The sequence below is a fragment of the Camelus bactrianus genome, chromosome 21 (assembly GCF_048773025.1).
Source record: "Camelus bactrianus isolate YW-2024 breed Bactrian camel chromosome 21, ASM4877302v1, whole genome shotgun sequence".
NCBI classification, from domain to species: Eukaryota; Metazoa; Chordata; class Mammalia; order Artiodactyla; family Camelidae; genus Camelus; species Camelus bactrianus.
This window is the reverse complement of record NC_133559.1, coordinates 24740796-24757192: the sequence shown is the minus strand read 5'-3', so window position 1 is coordinate 24757192 and position 16397 is coordinate 24740796. Positions and strand designations below refer to the sequence as shown.

At 50.3% G+C, this 16397-nt stretch overlaps 1 long non-coding RNA gene across 2 annotated transcripts; it reads right to left on the bottom strand.

The window, feature by feature from the left end:
* Nucleotides 1-481: 481 nt before the first annotated feature.
* Nucleotides 482-8500, bottom strand: LOC141574389 (uncharacterized). 2 transcript variants are annotated; one of them, XR_012501406.1, is made up of 2 exons: nucleotides 8273-8500; nucleotides 482-6058 (listed from the first exon to the last, which is right to left on the bottom strand). It is a non-coding gene; the product is annotated as an uncharacterized LOC141574389 (long non-coding RNA). The 2 variants fall into 2 exon arrangements; XR_012501405.1 differs by having other exon boundaries at nucleotides 482-5981.
* Nucleotides 8501-16397: the final 7897 nt, after the last annotated feature.

Below are 16397 nucleotides of genomic sequence, written 5' to 3'. Positions count from 1 at the left end.
CTAACCTCTACTTATTGAGTTTTTTTTTTTAATTAAAGTATAGTTGATTTACAGTGTTGTGTTGGTTTCTGGTGTACAGCAAAAATAATTATACATACATATATTCTTTTTCAGATTCTTTTCCATTATAGGTTATTGCAAGGTATGGAGTATAGTTCCCTGTGCTCTGCAGTAGGACCTTGCTGTCTTTCTAGTCTACATATAGCAGTACCTACCATTTTAAATTCATCATCCTCTTCCCCAGACAAGCACCCTGACTTCTAGTCATTCTAAACTTCCCCTCCACCCGCTGCGTGGAGTTAAGCTGCAACTTCTATGGTAGGTCAGACAAGTGGTGATTGAGGAAGCTAAACTCTTATCCGAAAAACTGAGAGCTGGGGGTTAATTTAAGGCAAGAGAGAAGCTACAAAAACCTGTGTAAATACTTAGCATTCACACATTAAAGTAACGAGGGCATCACACAGAATAAAGACAATAGATGTGATATTTTGCTCATTTTTTATTAGTTTCCATTAGAATTTGTAGAAAAATGTCAGGATCTTCTTTCCCTATATTTTCAAGGAAATCCTTGTGAATTAATTTTGCTTTACCTCCTATGCTATACACACTAAGGTACTGCCTTGTTTTGTTTCTTTATTTAAAAAACATTCTGATTTTTTAAAACTCAGAATTGCCAGCTGTTAGCTGTGGGACTGTTCATAGGTCCCCCAGCGGCCGTGTCACCTGGGGAATTGAGTAACTTGGATGTTTGGACCAAAAACACGCAGTTGTCCCCTTGCCAGGGTCACAGAGTCCTCTCTGCTTGAGATCTTTGGGCCAAAGCTCATGCGTCTCTTGGATCCCACCCACGCTCAAGGCCAAGGTCGATCTCCCCCTCTTTTTTTTCCCTCCACTCCTCCCTGGCCATCTGCTTTCTGTCTCTAACCTCCATGTGTTTGTTAGAACTCCTTCAGCTAACAGCTCTGGAATCAGAGGAAGAGCTGCAGGAAGCCTGGCGGCCCTGGGACCTCAGGGCAGGCAGCTGCGGCCTTGATGCTGCCCCGCCCCCTTTCTCTGGCTCCTCCACGTGGCAGAGGTTGCAGCTCAGTACCAAAGAGAGGAGGGCATCTGTCCTTCTAACTTCCACAGAAACACCAGGCCCCCAGGGGGGCACAGACCCCCTCCTGCACTCACCTCCGAAGGAAGAAGACAGATGCTATGATTGGTCACTGTGTTTACTCACCTCCTTACTCTCAGCCTCCTGTAACCCAGGCTCCATGGAGTAACCGTTGAAAAATGGAAATTGATCTTATCACTCCCCTACTTAGGATTCTCCAACCACTTCCCATTCCAATTAGAAGAGAATCCAAGTGGGGAGGGCATAGCTCAGCGGTAGAGCACGTGCTTAGCATGCATGAGGTGCTGGGTTCAGTCCCCAGTACCTCCATTTAAAAAAAAGAAAGAAGCCAACAAAATCAAATTAGAGGTATAATTTATGTATAATAGAATTCACTCTTTAAAAAAAAAGAAGAGAATCCAAGAGTTTGGCCTAGAAGACCACAGGATCTGGCCTGGGTAACTTCTCCACCCGCATCTTCCACTCTCTCCCCTTCTCCAGTTCAGCTACATCTGGTACCTTCTTGCTCATCTCACACTCCTCCCTGCCCCGGGGCCCTGGTACTTGCTCTGTCGGCAGTGCTCTCCCCTGGAGCTCCCCGGCCCACTCCTTCCCTGCTAAGATGTCACAACCTCACGGAGACCTTCCCTAATCACCTGTTTAAACAGCCCTCCTGTCCCTCCATCACACTCAATCCCCTTACCTTGCTTGATTCTCATCACAGCACAAATCGCCATCTGCATCTCCTCCCACAATTATTTATCTACTTGTTTACGACCGTCTCCTCTGACCAGAACATCAGCTTTAGAGGTCAGGGACCTGTTCTCCTTGTAAATGGGTGTGACCCCAACCCAGCCCAGCACCTGGCACATAATTAGTGCTCAAAAAACGCTTACTCTGGACCAGAGAATCCAGACCTGGAGGTGAGGAGGCTTAGGAAGGCTGGGCCGTGGCAGTGACACACCTGCTCCCGGCACCTGGATGTGGGAGATCAGCAGACAGAGGGCTCCGACAGGTGAGCAGCGCTTCCTGGCGGAAGTGGGGGTGTTGGGTGTCCTCCTCTGCCATCTTTTCCAGTCTCCTTGTCCCCTTCCAGTTTCCATCTGATTCCCGTTCTCTGCTTTTCTCAGATCCCTTCTCATTCAAACCTGCTTCCTCAAGTTTTTCGTTAACGCCTATCCCATAGATTAGATGACACCAACGCTTTATTTACAGCGGAGAAAGCTGCTAGGTGTCAACCTGCCTTCTGATACACAGAGACAGTTTCCTTAGCTGGCGTCAAATTTGGAAGCATTTTCCTTTTTAGCTGTTCAGAAGCCTGGTACAGTTAGCAGTTAGATGAATTCGCCATTAAAAATCTTATAAAATGATACAACATAACTATATCGTTCCTTTGTTAAGCAGCTCTCAAACCATGTGAAATGGGAGGGTCAAAGGGAGATAAGCTGTCCCTGAGAAGCGTAACCAGCTTTCTTTTGCGTCTGAATTCATGTCTGTCCGCAGTATGATGAACTTCACAAAATCGCCCTTCCACGGGACCAGATTCTTAATTAAATGAGTGCCAGTGCAGTTCTCGGATAAATAAAATGAGCGTTTCCACATGAATTAGATATGCCAACTTGTTAATAGCCTCCCTGAGGTTTTGTTACAGAATCATCACTGTTTTTGTCATCGTTCAAGCATAACACATACCACATTCCAATCTGGAAATGAGAATGTTCTCCCGGCAGTCAGGTTCCCAAGTGAAGACTGGAGAGGCCATAAGACAGTTTTCCCCTCATTCCTATTATAATCCATGACAATAACAATGCATGGTTAAAAAAAAATACCTCATATTGTTTTACTTGAATGAAACCCACCGAATTCAGATCAGTTGGAAGATGAAGCTGGTCTGAGCCTATTAAAATTAGAAAATTTACAACATTAAAAAAAATTACTAGGCAATAAACCTCCTAAAGGCAGAGAGCATATGGGACCTATCTTTGTATCCCTAGTATTTAGCTGGTTAATTTGGGCAGGGCCCTTGGCCTCTTGCTAGCTACCTCAGTTTCCTCATCTGTAAAATGGCCATAATACTAGTACCCAACACTTCTTAGGCTTGTAGTGAGGGCTAAATGCTGGGAAAGCACTCAACCAATGACCTAGCAGGTAGTGAACACCTGAAAGATATTACCTGTTGTTGTTAGACTGGATGAGGAGGAAATGCAATTTGCTGCCTTTCAGCAATGCAGGAGGCCTCCTTCAAAGAATGGATGACTCATTTACAGTTCACAACACTCTTTAAGTGCCAACAATCATGGTGCTAAAATCCTTTAAAGAATTGATTTTTTTTTTAATTGAGGTACCATTGATTTACAACACTCTGTTAGTTTCAGGTGTACAGCAAAGTGATTCAGTTATACACACACACATACACACACACACATACACATATATATATATTTTTTTCCAATCCTTTTCCATTTTAGGTTATTACCAGGTATTGAACATAGTTTCCTGTGCTAGACAAGGAGCTGATTTCTTAATGAAACCTAACATTCCCCTTGCACTCTTGCTTGTCCTCAATTTTCTTAATAAATCTTGTCTTTTAAATAGCATAGAAGAAAGGGTCAGCCCAGCCTGACCGTGAACACTGACCCACGCTGTGAGTTAGCGGCATCTCAAAGAATGCAGCTGTGCTGTGTTTTAAATTCACAGAGCAACAAACAGAATTTTGCTACACATAACCCACATTTGCATTTGAGATAGAGCCTGGGTGTAGTCTCAGCTCAGCGTCGGTCTCCTTTCTCTCCTGGCCACCTCCCCTGCCTTAAACGCCCTTATTTAACATTATTTCCATCTTGGAACAGAGTCTTTGAATTCATTAAAGGGACCTGCAGTGTCCACTTCATTTTTCGTAACTTATTTCTTTAGAAAGTCCCCATAATTTTGACTGGAAGCTTAGCTAGGCATTGCATTATTTTGGTGACTCATTTCTTAGCTCCAAATAACTGCTAGCTATAGCAGGGTGAGAATTCAACAGAGCTTTCAGGGACTGAGCTAGACAGGACACACTCAGGGCGCCTCGAACATCCGTGGGGCCTAGAAGAAGAGACCGAGAGCAGCCCACAGTCCTCGTGCAGGAGACCTCCCCTCGCCCCTCCACTCCAGCCAGGCAACCTCTGCCCAGAAAGTGCCTCTATCTAATTGTTTCCTTAAGTTTCTCAGAGCAACACAAGGCTGGGAAGTCCAGTTCAAATGTAGACTTCCTGGCCTCCTCGGAACTCTGCACTAGAACGCGGTGCCCCAGGGAGACGGTCCTGGTGCCCCGTCTGCAGTCCAGCCCCCTTTCCTTCCAGCAGGTCCGGTGCCAGGAAAGCTCTCCCATGGGGCACGTGGACACCCAGCTCTGTGTCCAAGCCAACCCCCTGCAGGACTCTCCTTGGCCATTTCAGGGACTGGCAAAACAGTCTATCCAGGAAAGACAGGCCTGTAAAGGGGGCTGTGTGGCCCTGAGTACCTGGAGAATATTCTGGAAGGGAGGAAGTGGGCTTATTCCATGAGAGTGCTGCGCCAGGACCAGGACCCCCTCGCCTGGATCTAAAGGAGGAGCTTTCTTCTCATTGAAGAGACAGTTCTGAACCCACAGTGGGTACTGGAGAAAGGCGTTCAGCCAAATACGAGTGGGTTGTTCCGAATACCATGGTGTATACCACGGTGCACGTCACAGAACTCCAGGTGAGGTCAAAGAGGCGGACGAGCTTGGGTGCGGTCTCAAATGAAGTCGGGGAACGTCGGTCCATCATGTTTTTCATGAGAATTTGTGATGACTTTTTTATTTTATGTCATCGTCAGTCGCCTCATGCATTTTCTTAGACATCTTTTCTCTTTCAGTTTTGTCTGGAAAACCACCCTGGCAAGACCTGTTCTGCGCCCATGTCACTTCTGCCTGGCCCTCCAGGAGGAGACAGCCCCTGAAAGGCCACCGCTCCTGCTCCTTGCCGCCACCACGTGGGCTCACGTGGGCTCGGAAGCGTCCGGGTGAGCTCTGCCCCATCCAAGGGCCAAGAAGGTTTCAAGAGTTTCAGAAGCAAGACGTTTTGTCTGAAACAGGCTGCTCTGGACTGTGTCTACATGACACGGGTGCCTTCCAAGTCTGGCCCACAGTCGTCCCCTCTGTCACTTGCTTGGTGTTATGACAACTAACAAATCAGAGCAGGAGCACTCACTTTCTCTGTCTATTTTGAAAATGTGGTACTGGGATGGCCTCATGGTGACCTCCAAGGCTCTGTGGAGCTGTCCTGCAGGTGCTTGTCTTCCCCGTGGACCAGAGCCTGTCCTTTCTAATGTTCTTATTTATCACTGTAGAGTTTATTCTTTGGTTTAGGGTATGAAATGATGGTTGGCTTACAGAGAATTAAAGCAGAGAAGACAGGGAAGCAGATTTCTAAGGTCTTCAATGAAAAAGTGAAAGATCATTGGCCTGGATTTTGATGAAGTGGACAGAATTTGGATTGTGAATCACAACTGGGCTTGACCCCCGAGACCCCTCCTGCCCTTCTGCATGCACACACACTTAACTGAAGCCCTTGGCGCTCTGGGCCCCTGGGATGCCCAGGTGGGCGGGTGCGCATCCAGCAGGGGCTTGTGACTTGGGGCCAGGCTGTTAGCCTCCCTCAGCCTCGCCTTCCTCCTCTGTAAACAGGCAATGACACGGGCCCCTCTCAGGGAGAATGGGGCCACTTAAGAAGTGGGAATCACACACTTGGCACTTACGTGGTCAAAACAGATCTTGCAGAGTCAGCATCCTGGAGCCCAGCAGCTGCCTGGAGGACCAGGTGTGGTCCCATTCTGGTCCCAGGGCGGGGGGTCCTGCCCAGCCTGCGGGGTCCTCAGATGGCTGGTTCTACGTGGTTAGCAAACAAAACTAACTGCTGTTTCTGTAGCTACAGCTGAGAAGATTCTGGCAAGTTAAGCACCCTCCTAGGACCCAACAAGAACACATATTATCGCTTTCTTGAAGCACCCCTGAATAATGGAAAACAAATCAAACTTCAAAATACAATTTTTTAAAAGTGACAAACATTTTAGAAAAATAAAAGTTTCAGAGAGTTCTAGATGAATCTGGAACTCAGTTAGGACCCTCCCCAGGATCTGTCATCACACACAGAACCTGTCTGCCCTCACAGAGCTGAGAGAACGTTCCTCAACCCCCACCAGCAGTTTCTCTCCGGACCCGGCTCCATGTAACTGGGCAGCCAGTGTCTCGGGGACACAAAGTCGGAGGAAATTCTGAGCAAGGCCCCATATTTGCTGGGAAGAGAAAGAGACCACTTTCCATTTCCCACTTCTTGCTCAAAGGTGCAGAAAAACGGGCCTGTCCGGCCTCGTTACTGCTTTCTGTCCCTGCAGCCCTCCCGGCGCCAGCCCGCAGCCTTTCCACCTTGCGCATGTTCTGCGAGGATCCCTTCCTGGTGCTGCGCGTCCACCCACGGGGCGATGAGAGGGCAGACACCAGCAGGGAAGCTGCTGTTGACTCACTCTCACAAGTACTGTCCCTCGTATTATCTGGACAATTACAAAATGCTGCTCTTAATGCAACAAGGAAAAGCCCAACTTTGAGGACTGACTCTCTGTATAATTTATCTGCCAACTTTCTATGTTTATGATAGAAGGTGGTGGGTGGAGGGGTGGGGAGAATCAATCCCAGAAAAATGTGGTTACTTTAAGTTCTTCCAGGAGATAAAGAAATTTAGACATTTTCTAACTTTTGTTAAAGAACATTTTTTTCTTTGGCCCCTCTTATTCCATGAGGACTAAAAAGAATGAAAGAAACTGTGATGGATAGCCCAGAGGGCAGGAGTTCAGGAGGCTCAAGGACTTGGGGTGGGAGTGGAGGGGGTGGTTTAGGCTCAAATCAGAACCATTTAAGAAAAGCAAATGAAGTGGCTGCAGGGTGCAGGCTCTCCAAGAATGGCTTGAAGATGAACACGCCAGGCCTTGCAGAATTTACCCAGTGCTGCACAACTGTTTGAGGCGTCCTAAAGGTCCAGGTTGATGCCAATAGAGAGCTTACCTTCTGAAAGAAGGGGCTCAGCATTCCAGTGAGGTCGGGAAAAAGAAAAAGGAAAAAGGAAACACCAGGCCTGGAGAGCTGAAGAGGCTGAGGGCAGGGGACAGACTGGGAGGAGCCGAGCCTGAAGCCACAGCAAGCCAGAGGGATGCCCAGAAAGGAAGGAGGGACTGCCGACTCCAGGCTTCTCACTGTGGGACAGTAGTGCCCAAGAGCTTTGGCCGACATCTCTCCAAGTGCGGCTAACCCACCGCGGCTCAGAAGCTCTTGGGGGTGTTTGTTAAAATGCAGATTCCTGGGCCATCTCCCGGAATTAGAACCTTTGAGAACGAGAAGGTGGAATCTGCATTTTATACAAATAGCCCGGGGGCATGTCATTCTGATGTCTCTCCAGCTCCCTCTCCCAGGACAGACAAGAAACTCTGGGTCCCCACAGGCCATGGAGAAACATCCCAGGTGTCTTGTGGCTGTGCCAAAGATGTGGGTTTGTGCCCTAAGGTGTACACTCCAGGTGTCCGGAAATCCTCAGGTGCCCGTTCCAGGTCCACTTCCTGGCTTCCCCTGACAGTGTTCCAGAAAGCTCCAGTGCCTCGCTCCTCGCCCTCACCCCCACCCCACCCCCAGTGCCTTGCTCCTCGCTTGTTTCTCACATGGAACAAGTACATTCTAACTGGGCAAATGGTGCATTGCCCAGATGTGGAAGAACGGTCAAGTCAGGAGTAGGGTGAGAGGGTAGTTTCCCACAAGAATCTGAGAACCTCCGGAGAAAATTGTAAACAACAGTACCCAGGAGATGAGGGAGAGGAAATGCTGGGGTGATGGAGGGGGGCTCCACTTCATTCCTGCAGGCTTGGGCCCTACCTGACAAGGTGTCTAGTCCGGCCCCCTCCACTTCTCTCCACCCTCCCCAGTCCCGGCCTGGTTCCGCTCTCCCGGCAGAGCCTCCCATTCCCCCGCAGCATCTGCACTAGAACCCCAAGGTCAGGTCCCAGCAGGCTGGTTAACTATCAAACCAAGAAAGCTGACCACAGGTCTGGCCTTGACCACTGACTACCCTGCGCTTCCTCATTTCACTCTGCAAGAGCTTCCCCTCCCCTCTCCCCCCTCCGCAGAAACTTCCTTACCCCTATTCCAGTAGATCTGTGGCCAAGCCTGTGACCTTGGAGCCTGCTCTTCGAGATGCGGATCCCCAAGGAGAAAGTTTCTGGAAAGCAAAGGAAAGGCCTTTGTCGGAACCCGAGCCCGGGTGAGGACGCAGCGGACCTCCCAGGTCGGGGCTGTGACGTGGGGTTCCTCTGTCACAGATAGGGGTCCTCTCCACCCTCTTCCCAGGACCCCTCTCCCCGAGGTCAGCGCACCTCCCCCAGCACCCGGCTCCCGACAGAGTGGGCGCCTGCGCCACCAAGTGGGCGCCTCGGGAACTGCACCCCTACGACCGCGGCGCCCTCCCGCGGCTCGCGCCGGACACCAAGACCATTAAGGACAATGCCTGGCGCCGAGTGGAGCGCGGGGTGAGATTGCTATCATTCCTGTGCCAGGAACGAATCCCCTTTTAGCAAAAGAAGAAACCGGCATGGTAGTAATCTCAACAATGCCGACGAAGACAGTAACATCTACTGTTTCGGCGGCGCTTGAAATTTCCCCCGGTGTCCTGCTCTGGGCCAGTGGACCGACCGCTTCACAGGCTGTGGCAGAAGCCAGAGGCCTGCGGGACTCTCACCAGTCTGTGTCTTGGGGTCCTGGGCTACACATGTCTCAGAAGCATTCATTCATTCACTGAGCTGCCCTTGTCCTTAAACCTCAGTCCCTGAAATCCAGGGGAAGCTGCCCAGGGAACTGCATCCCCTCCTTCAGCCAGGATAGCTCTCCCATGGGTCTCCGTGCCCTTCCCTTTCAGCCTCGGGAAAGCAAAGGGATATTTTCCCCTGGGGACTTCCCCCACCCGTGGGGTAGAGGAAGGCTCAGAGAGGGGAAGCCAGGCTTCAGAGAAGGGGAGGCTGTTGTGTTTTCATTCTTGCCCTGAGGATGCTGCTTCAAGCCTGGCAAGAACACCTGAATCCCCCGGGCTTGTCCTCCACCCACCAGCCCCGACACTGCCCTCTGGCTGATGTGGGGATAGGAAGGTGGTGCTTGGCGCAGAGCAGGACCCCTCCAGCCGACCAGGTCTGCCTCCCCACGCCTGAGGCTGCTTTAAACCTCTGGATACCTCCCTGCAGGGGTTTGGGAGCCTCCCTGAGCACCACCTGTAGAAAATCAGGTCATTGTGAAGACAAGTATGTATACCTGCATGTAAGTAGGCTTCCTCCCACCAGGTGTTTGCCTGGCTTTCTCCACCAGTTATTCGGGTGTGTCCACATGTCACCTCCTCAGAGGAATTCCCCTCACCACCCTCGGAAAACAGCCCCTGATTCACCCCCTCGTCTCTGGCATCATCCTAGGCAGAGGGGACAAGGGTAAAGGAGGGATCAAGTGACACTCAGAGCCGAGGGAGTGGCAGGAGATGAGGTGGCCATGCACCGGAACAGACGGGGGTGTCAGCCACAGTAAGGGCTGTGGCTTGTGTTCTGAGTCTGAAAAGGAGGGAGATGATCTGATTTACACTTTTAAGAGATCATTCTGGCTGCCACTACGGATGTGGGGAGAATGGTGACAACAGGAGGAGGGGGACCAGTTCAGAGGCCATCGGAAGCGACGACGTGGCTTAGACTGTGCTGGTAGCAATAGAGATGGGGCGAGGAGGTCAGATTTGGGATATGGATGGGAAGAGGGAATGGACAGGAATCCCTGATGGAGCTGGATGTGATATGTAAGGGAAAGCGACATGAAGTCTCCTTCTTAGGGTTCTGTCCCCAGCCACTGGAAGAATGACAATTCCTCACATGCATTTAGCCCGGAACTGTTCTGAACGCTTGACATATTTTAAAGCTGTTTAAATTTGACAACACTCCTATGGACTAGGTGTTATTATTGTCCCCATTTTACAGAAGAAGAAATTGAGGCACAGAGAGTTTAATCCATTTGCATAATTTCACATGGCTAGCAAATGGGAAAGCTGGGATTTGAACTCAGTGTTTATTACATGTCCTCCCTCTTTATAAAAAAGCAGATTAACTGTGCTAGAGAAGGCTGGGGGATGAATGCGGCTTGGGGGAGTGGTAGGGTGTGAATCCAGAGTTCTGGTTTGGACGTGTTCAGGGGAGATGCCTTTTAAACATCCAGGTTGTGTGTAGGACTCTGGTCCTAGGTGGCAGGGAGGGAGCATTTGGGGCTGGAGTAGTAACCATGGCAAGGAGAGAGGAGAGGATGGAAACTGATCTTTCAGAGCAGTCCATCATGGCTTTGGGGCATCTGGAAGGTGTTGAGGAAATTATTCTAGAGGCATGCTTGTTTCCATCTGGACAACCCATGAAAAGCCCCAATTTTGCTCCAGAAAAACTGCCTGTGCACACATGCAGTGTCTTCCACCCAGTTTCAGGGAGCTCATGGGCCCTCGGAGCCAACCTCGGGCCATTCTGCTGTTACTGTCAAGCCTCCCCTCACCACTGGCAACAACCAGATGTCACCACATCCCATCGGGTCTGACGGGACCTCTGACTAAGCCTCCAGAGGTCCCAGCACTCTGTCTGTGGGAGGTAGGAACCACACTGACAGAAAGGCAAGCTCTCTGGAGGGTAAGCATTGAGTCACTTTGGAATGCCTGCGCAGAGCGGAGCTCCTCACCCACCCCTCCACCCACAGGGGTCACAAATGTTTGCTTTGGGCATGGCCCATGTAGACGGGCCCACGCGGAGTCTTTTGCTCTTTCATTCATCTGTAGGTGATGTCATTAACCTGGTTACTCTCTAGGTTTAAAGACAAGACTACTCATCGTGGGCATTTGCTGCTGTCCCTGTGTGTGTGTGTTTGGGCTGCCTGGCAACCAGCCCGCTTCCGCTTCGGAGGGAATCCCCGTGTGTGAGTCTCGGGGGAGGGAGGAGCCATCAGGTGCTCCCACTTCTCACCCCTGCAGAGCTTGCAGGCGCCCCATCCTGGCCCAGGCAACTGGGGCCTCTGACCTGGGATGGGTAAGGTGCAGGGACAGAAGAGAATTCCTCCGGGGCTGTGGCAGCTTGACCAGGAGACCATGTGTGAAGGCTGAGTTCCATGCCCACGAGCAGCAGGCCCAGCAGTGGCATCCTGACTGTAGCGTGGCCTCGGCTGGGTCTCCTGCCACGAGCCAGCCTTGCAATGTTTCCCCAGCGTGGTCCTCCAGTCTCCCCACGGATGACATCTGTGTGGGTCCCCACATCCATTCAGGAGGCTCCTTTCCTGCTGAAGCCAGTCAGCCAGTTCTGTGCCCATCACCGTGGACTCCCCCTGCCCTGGTTGTGCTGAGCAACCACCCGGCTCTGCCTTCAGTAACAGTGTTTGGGCTTTTTTTCCTTCCCGTCCCTGTAGTTAGGATTCCTGGTCTGTCAAAGCCTTCCTGGGTGACTCCTGCCAGATCCCCACTGATACCCAGTACAGAGGAGGGCTCCTCTCCCAGCAAAGTCTCTGCAAGCCGTGAGCAGCCAGCCCCTATCACAGAGGTTGTAACTACAACCGTCATGTGTCAGGGACAATCTTTTGATTTTCCTGGCTCTAAATGAGGTTTGACCAGTCATCAAATCTCCCCGTCTCATGTCTCTGAAACTTTTGTTCTGACTTCACAGGACCAATCAAGGCTGGATCTACCTCCCAAGGAAGATGGCAAGCCTCCAAGTTGGAGACAGGGCTGGGAGGCACCCAGCTTCTCTTGGGTGGGGCCCGGGCTATGGCTGGGTGATGGCTGGGCCCGGATAGAGATGTCACAGCTTTTCCAAAAGCAGTGGGTGCCTGCAGGGTCCTCTACACTAGGCTGGAACAAACCATCCTTTTCGAGAAGGAGGGAAAACCAGCAGCTCCTGACTCACGACTGTGTCCTCCTGCCGACAGTATGCAGCTAAGGGGTCCCATCAGAGGGTCTGTGTGTGGGCTCACATCTCATGTCCCGGGCTGGGCAGAGCTTCACCAGTGCACACTACTCACAGCCCTGAGGGTTGTTGAAATCCTGAGCCACTTCCATCCTGGTTAGTACATAGCTGCTGCTCTGAGCTTCTACCCACAACCAGACTGCAACCTGCCCATCATCACCCTGGTCCTTCTGCAAAACCCCCCAGACCGCCCCACAATCCAGCAGCTGGAGGGTCCCACCTGGCACAGCCAGCACTTCCAGGTTCAGGTGGGTCAGGACCAGGGACTAAAAATTTTGGGTATCACTCTTGCCCACAAGGGTTCTCAGAGCCCAATCACTCCTGATTTGTTTCCTGTCACCATGCACACGGCTGCCCAGTCCCAGCACCAAACTAATGTCCAGCCTGAGCCCCTTACCTGCTTCAGGTCCCGCCTCCTCCAGAAAACTGTCCTGATTCCACAGTCCACAGACCTTGCCCTCCCACCCACATCACACTGTCTTCCTCCAGCCTCATATGGACCCTGCTTCACCAAGATGTCTCGCTTGAAGGTGGCTGAGTCTTAAACTCATCATTGCCCAGTTGATTGGATACAGATCCCCCTGCCTTTTTGCTACCTAGTAGCAGGTAAGTGATGTCAGGACCTCTGGGGACAAGGCCCAAGAGGGGAGTGTCCCAGGAAGGCCAGGTCATCTTTGGTTGGGCAGCCTGAGAAGGGAAATTCTTGAGTGAGGCCAAGCCAGGAGGACCCCAGGGCTAGGAGCCGTGAACAATGCTGAGCTGGTCAGCGGTCAGAGCAGGTACACACAGGTGGGGCTTAGGCAGAGGGAAGATCACAGTGTGGGTCACACCCAGAGCAGAGAGAGACAGAGCGGGGGGCGGGGGGTGGTAGGAGGTCAGCTTAGTCACTACCCCTACATGGGGGTGGGGCCTTCCCTCTGGGCCAAGACGGGCCTGGGGTGATAGGCTCCTGCTGGACCGGAGGGAGGCCAGGCAGCACCTACACAGGCCAGGGAGACGTCCAGCCACCCCCACTTGGCAAGGAGGCTGCAGTGAGGGCGGTCTTGCTGCGCCGTGGCACGTACCGGGGGGGTGAAATTTTGGAAACTCAAATCACATTTTCCCATAATGTGTCCTGATTGCTCAGAAACTGCCCTTCTCCACTGCCAGGGTTCAGTGGCTCCTGACATACTGACTTTTAATCTCTGTTCCCCGTCAATTAGCCAGTTTAACTTTCTACTGTGGCGCTGACGAAAGCCACTATTCAGCGCCAGACCCAGATCCTGCAGGAGGGATTCCATCACTGTGGAGATGGAATCCAGGCGCGGCACTCCCACTCAGCCACTGGGTGTTCCTCGGGGCTGACTCACAGCCCAGGGCGTGGCAGGAGGCCGTCCTTGTGCACCCCAAACCCTTCCTTCCCCACCCGGATGCAGACCATGACCTCTGCCGGCCAGCTGTTTACCCCTCGTACCCGCTGCGTGCTGCTAAAACCTGCCACCCTGGGAGCCCCCGGCCGAGCCCACAGGAGCCAACCTTTGGCCTCGTTGGATCTCAGCCACCCCCGGACACCCAGAGAGGAGTGACTCAGGTTGCACACAGTGGCTCCAGATGACCTCAGGTGACTCACAGCAAACAGAATGAAGTTAACACCCAGTGTTTCACTTACCAATTCACCTTGTCATTTACCCGGCAGAGGCTGTCACCATTTCCCAGCAGGTTTACCCAGCTTGTGGGCAGGCCGGCTGCAGTCCCAGATTTGCCTGTCCTGACACCAAGAGTCTCCATCTGGCTGCGTATACGGTCAAGTCCCTGGGGGAGCACTGGCTGTCACTGAAGCCGCGGGCCTCCTGCGGGATCTCAATTTAATTGGGCATCTGTGTTTCGAGAGCTTTCCAGGTGATTCGAATGTGCAGCCAGGGTTGAAAGCCATGGCTCTCACATTAGATTCTTTTGGGGAGAAGGATACTAAACAGACATGCTATTTCCACCCCCGACATGGTCATGACACAGCACAGCCTGGCTCTAGCCCTCGGTCGCTGGGCCTCTGGAGTGAACTCAGCTGGGCTCATTTCTGACCTGCAATTATTTCTGTATCTAAGTCTTTCTCCTTGAGTTTTCATAACTTTTAGTTTCTGCTTCATTCTCTGGACTGTGAGTTGATTGTCTCATTCTGTAGAACACCACTGAAGGCAAATTATTACATTACAAAAAAATCTAGTTACTGGAAAGTAGGTTGAGAAGAAAATAAGAAAGGTCATCTTATTCTTGCAGCTACAGATCCTGCACCTAAGCTCTGCTTTGCTTCCCTTATGTGTGTGTGGGGTTTTTTACGTCAACACTTTGTTATAAATCTTTCGCTTGTTTGTTTTAGCCTTTTAAACTTTAGAGACTTCTGAACATACACAGAAGTAGACAGAATACTGTCATAAACCAGCACACACCTACCACCCCCTCAGCCCCAGCAATGGCCAAGCGGGTTGCACCCCCCACACCGTCAGCTTAGCCCATCTTCTATTATTTTGAAACAAATCCCAGATAGCATACGATTGCATTTCGAAACGTTCTAGTAAATCACTACAAAAGAATGCTTTTTACATTACAACCAGCAATTCCTAGTGTTTAAGTTTCTCACTTGTCTCAAAATTGTCATTAACGGAGTTTTCAAAAAAACAGTTTGACTCCGGGTTCAAATGAGGTTCACGTGTTCAATTTGGATGCTCTGACTTTTAAGCCTGTTTTAATCTATAAGTTACTCCTCCATCTTTTCTCCCCTTGCAATTCGTTTGTTGAAGACACTGGGTTGTTTATTCTGGAGACTTGTGCACAATCTCTGTCCCTGTTTTTCCTGTAAATTGGCACTCGATCTAGAGCTTAATCACATTCAGGTTTGTTTTGAGTGGTGGGAAATTCTTCCAGCAAGAGGCACATGACGTCTGGTTGTCTCCTTCTGTGATATTAGATGCTGCAGACGATCAATGCCTGAATCTTCTGAAATATCACTGTTTCAAAATAGTGATTTCAGGGTCTATCATTGTCTTCTTCGTAGAAGCATGCCAGCTTATAAAGGAAAGGGGAATGACAGAATCAGACAGACATCACTACCTGCCGTTTGACACCCAGAATAACTGCTTGATTTCCTCCTTTTGTTTACCATTTTCAAAGTAATGCGTGAATTACTTTCCTAGCATCCTCCAACAGGGAACAATGAGAGTTGTTTAGTTTTCAGTATTACTATGAATTCATGGATTTTTAACACAGCTGATGCGTTTCAATTCATTGCAGTTAATATTCTCATCGATGCTCAAGCGGCCCTGTTCTGACCAGTGGGAATCTCTTCCAGCTGGTTCCTGAACCCTTTGAACGTGACCTGAGAAGTCTGGCACATTTTAAACAAGCCTCATCTTGTCCATTTCCTGCCTAGACCTAGAATCGGCCATTTCTCCCAAAGCCCTGATGCCTTTCGGTGGGAAGTGGTGTTTGGAGATCTCACTTCAGATGTCCAGAATTTACATACTCTTTTATCTGACCACAGGGTCCCCAGATTTTAGTCTCTCTATCCTGGTCTTAAGAGTAGCTGTTGGCTTTAGTTCTGAGGCCACTAGCACTGAATCCACAAATGTTGGCTAGCATTAGGTGGGGAGAGACAAAGACAATCTTGAACATAGGCAGAAGTGGAGGGGGAGAGGGGAGGAAGCCTTCCGGAGCAATGTTTCTCGAACATTAATGTGCATACAAATCACCTGGTGATCTCGTTGAAAGGCAGAGTCTGATTTAGCAGGTCTGGGTGGCCTGAGAGGCTGCACATCTAACAAGCCCCCAAGGGATGCAGGGATGTTGGTCCACAGCCGCACTGAGTGGCCAGGATCTACGAGCAGTAAGTAGTAAGCAGGTTGTTGGCACTAAATGCTAAAGGATCTTGGGGGTGGGGGTGGGGGTGATGAGGGAGACTTCATAGAGGAGGTGGCACTTTTGGTGTGACTTTTTTAAAACCTCAGGAGCCACGGCAACAGAGTAGTGGCATCTTCACTTTTAAACTTAAATATATATATATATATATATATATATATATATATATATATATATATATATTATTAAGAGATCAAAGGGAACAAATCATAAAGGTACAGCTTGATCCTGTTTTTGAGCTCTAATTCACACACTGTAGAATTCACACCTTTTAAGTGTACACTTCAGTACAGCCGCAGAGTTGTACAACTGTTGCCACTAATTCCAGAACATTTTCATTCCCCGCCTAAAGAAATCCCACATCCATTAG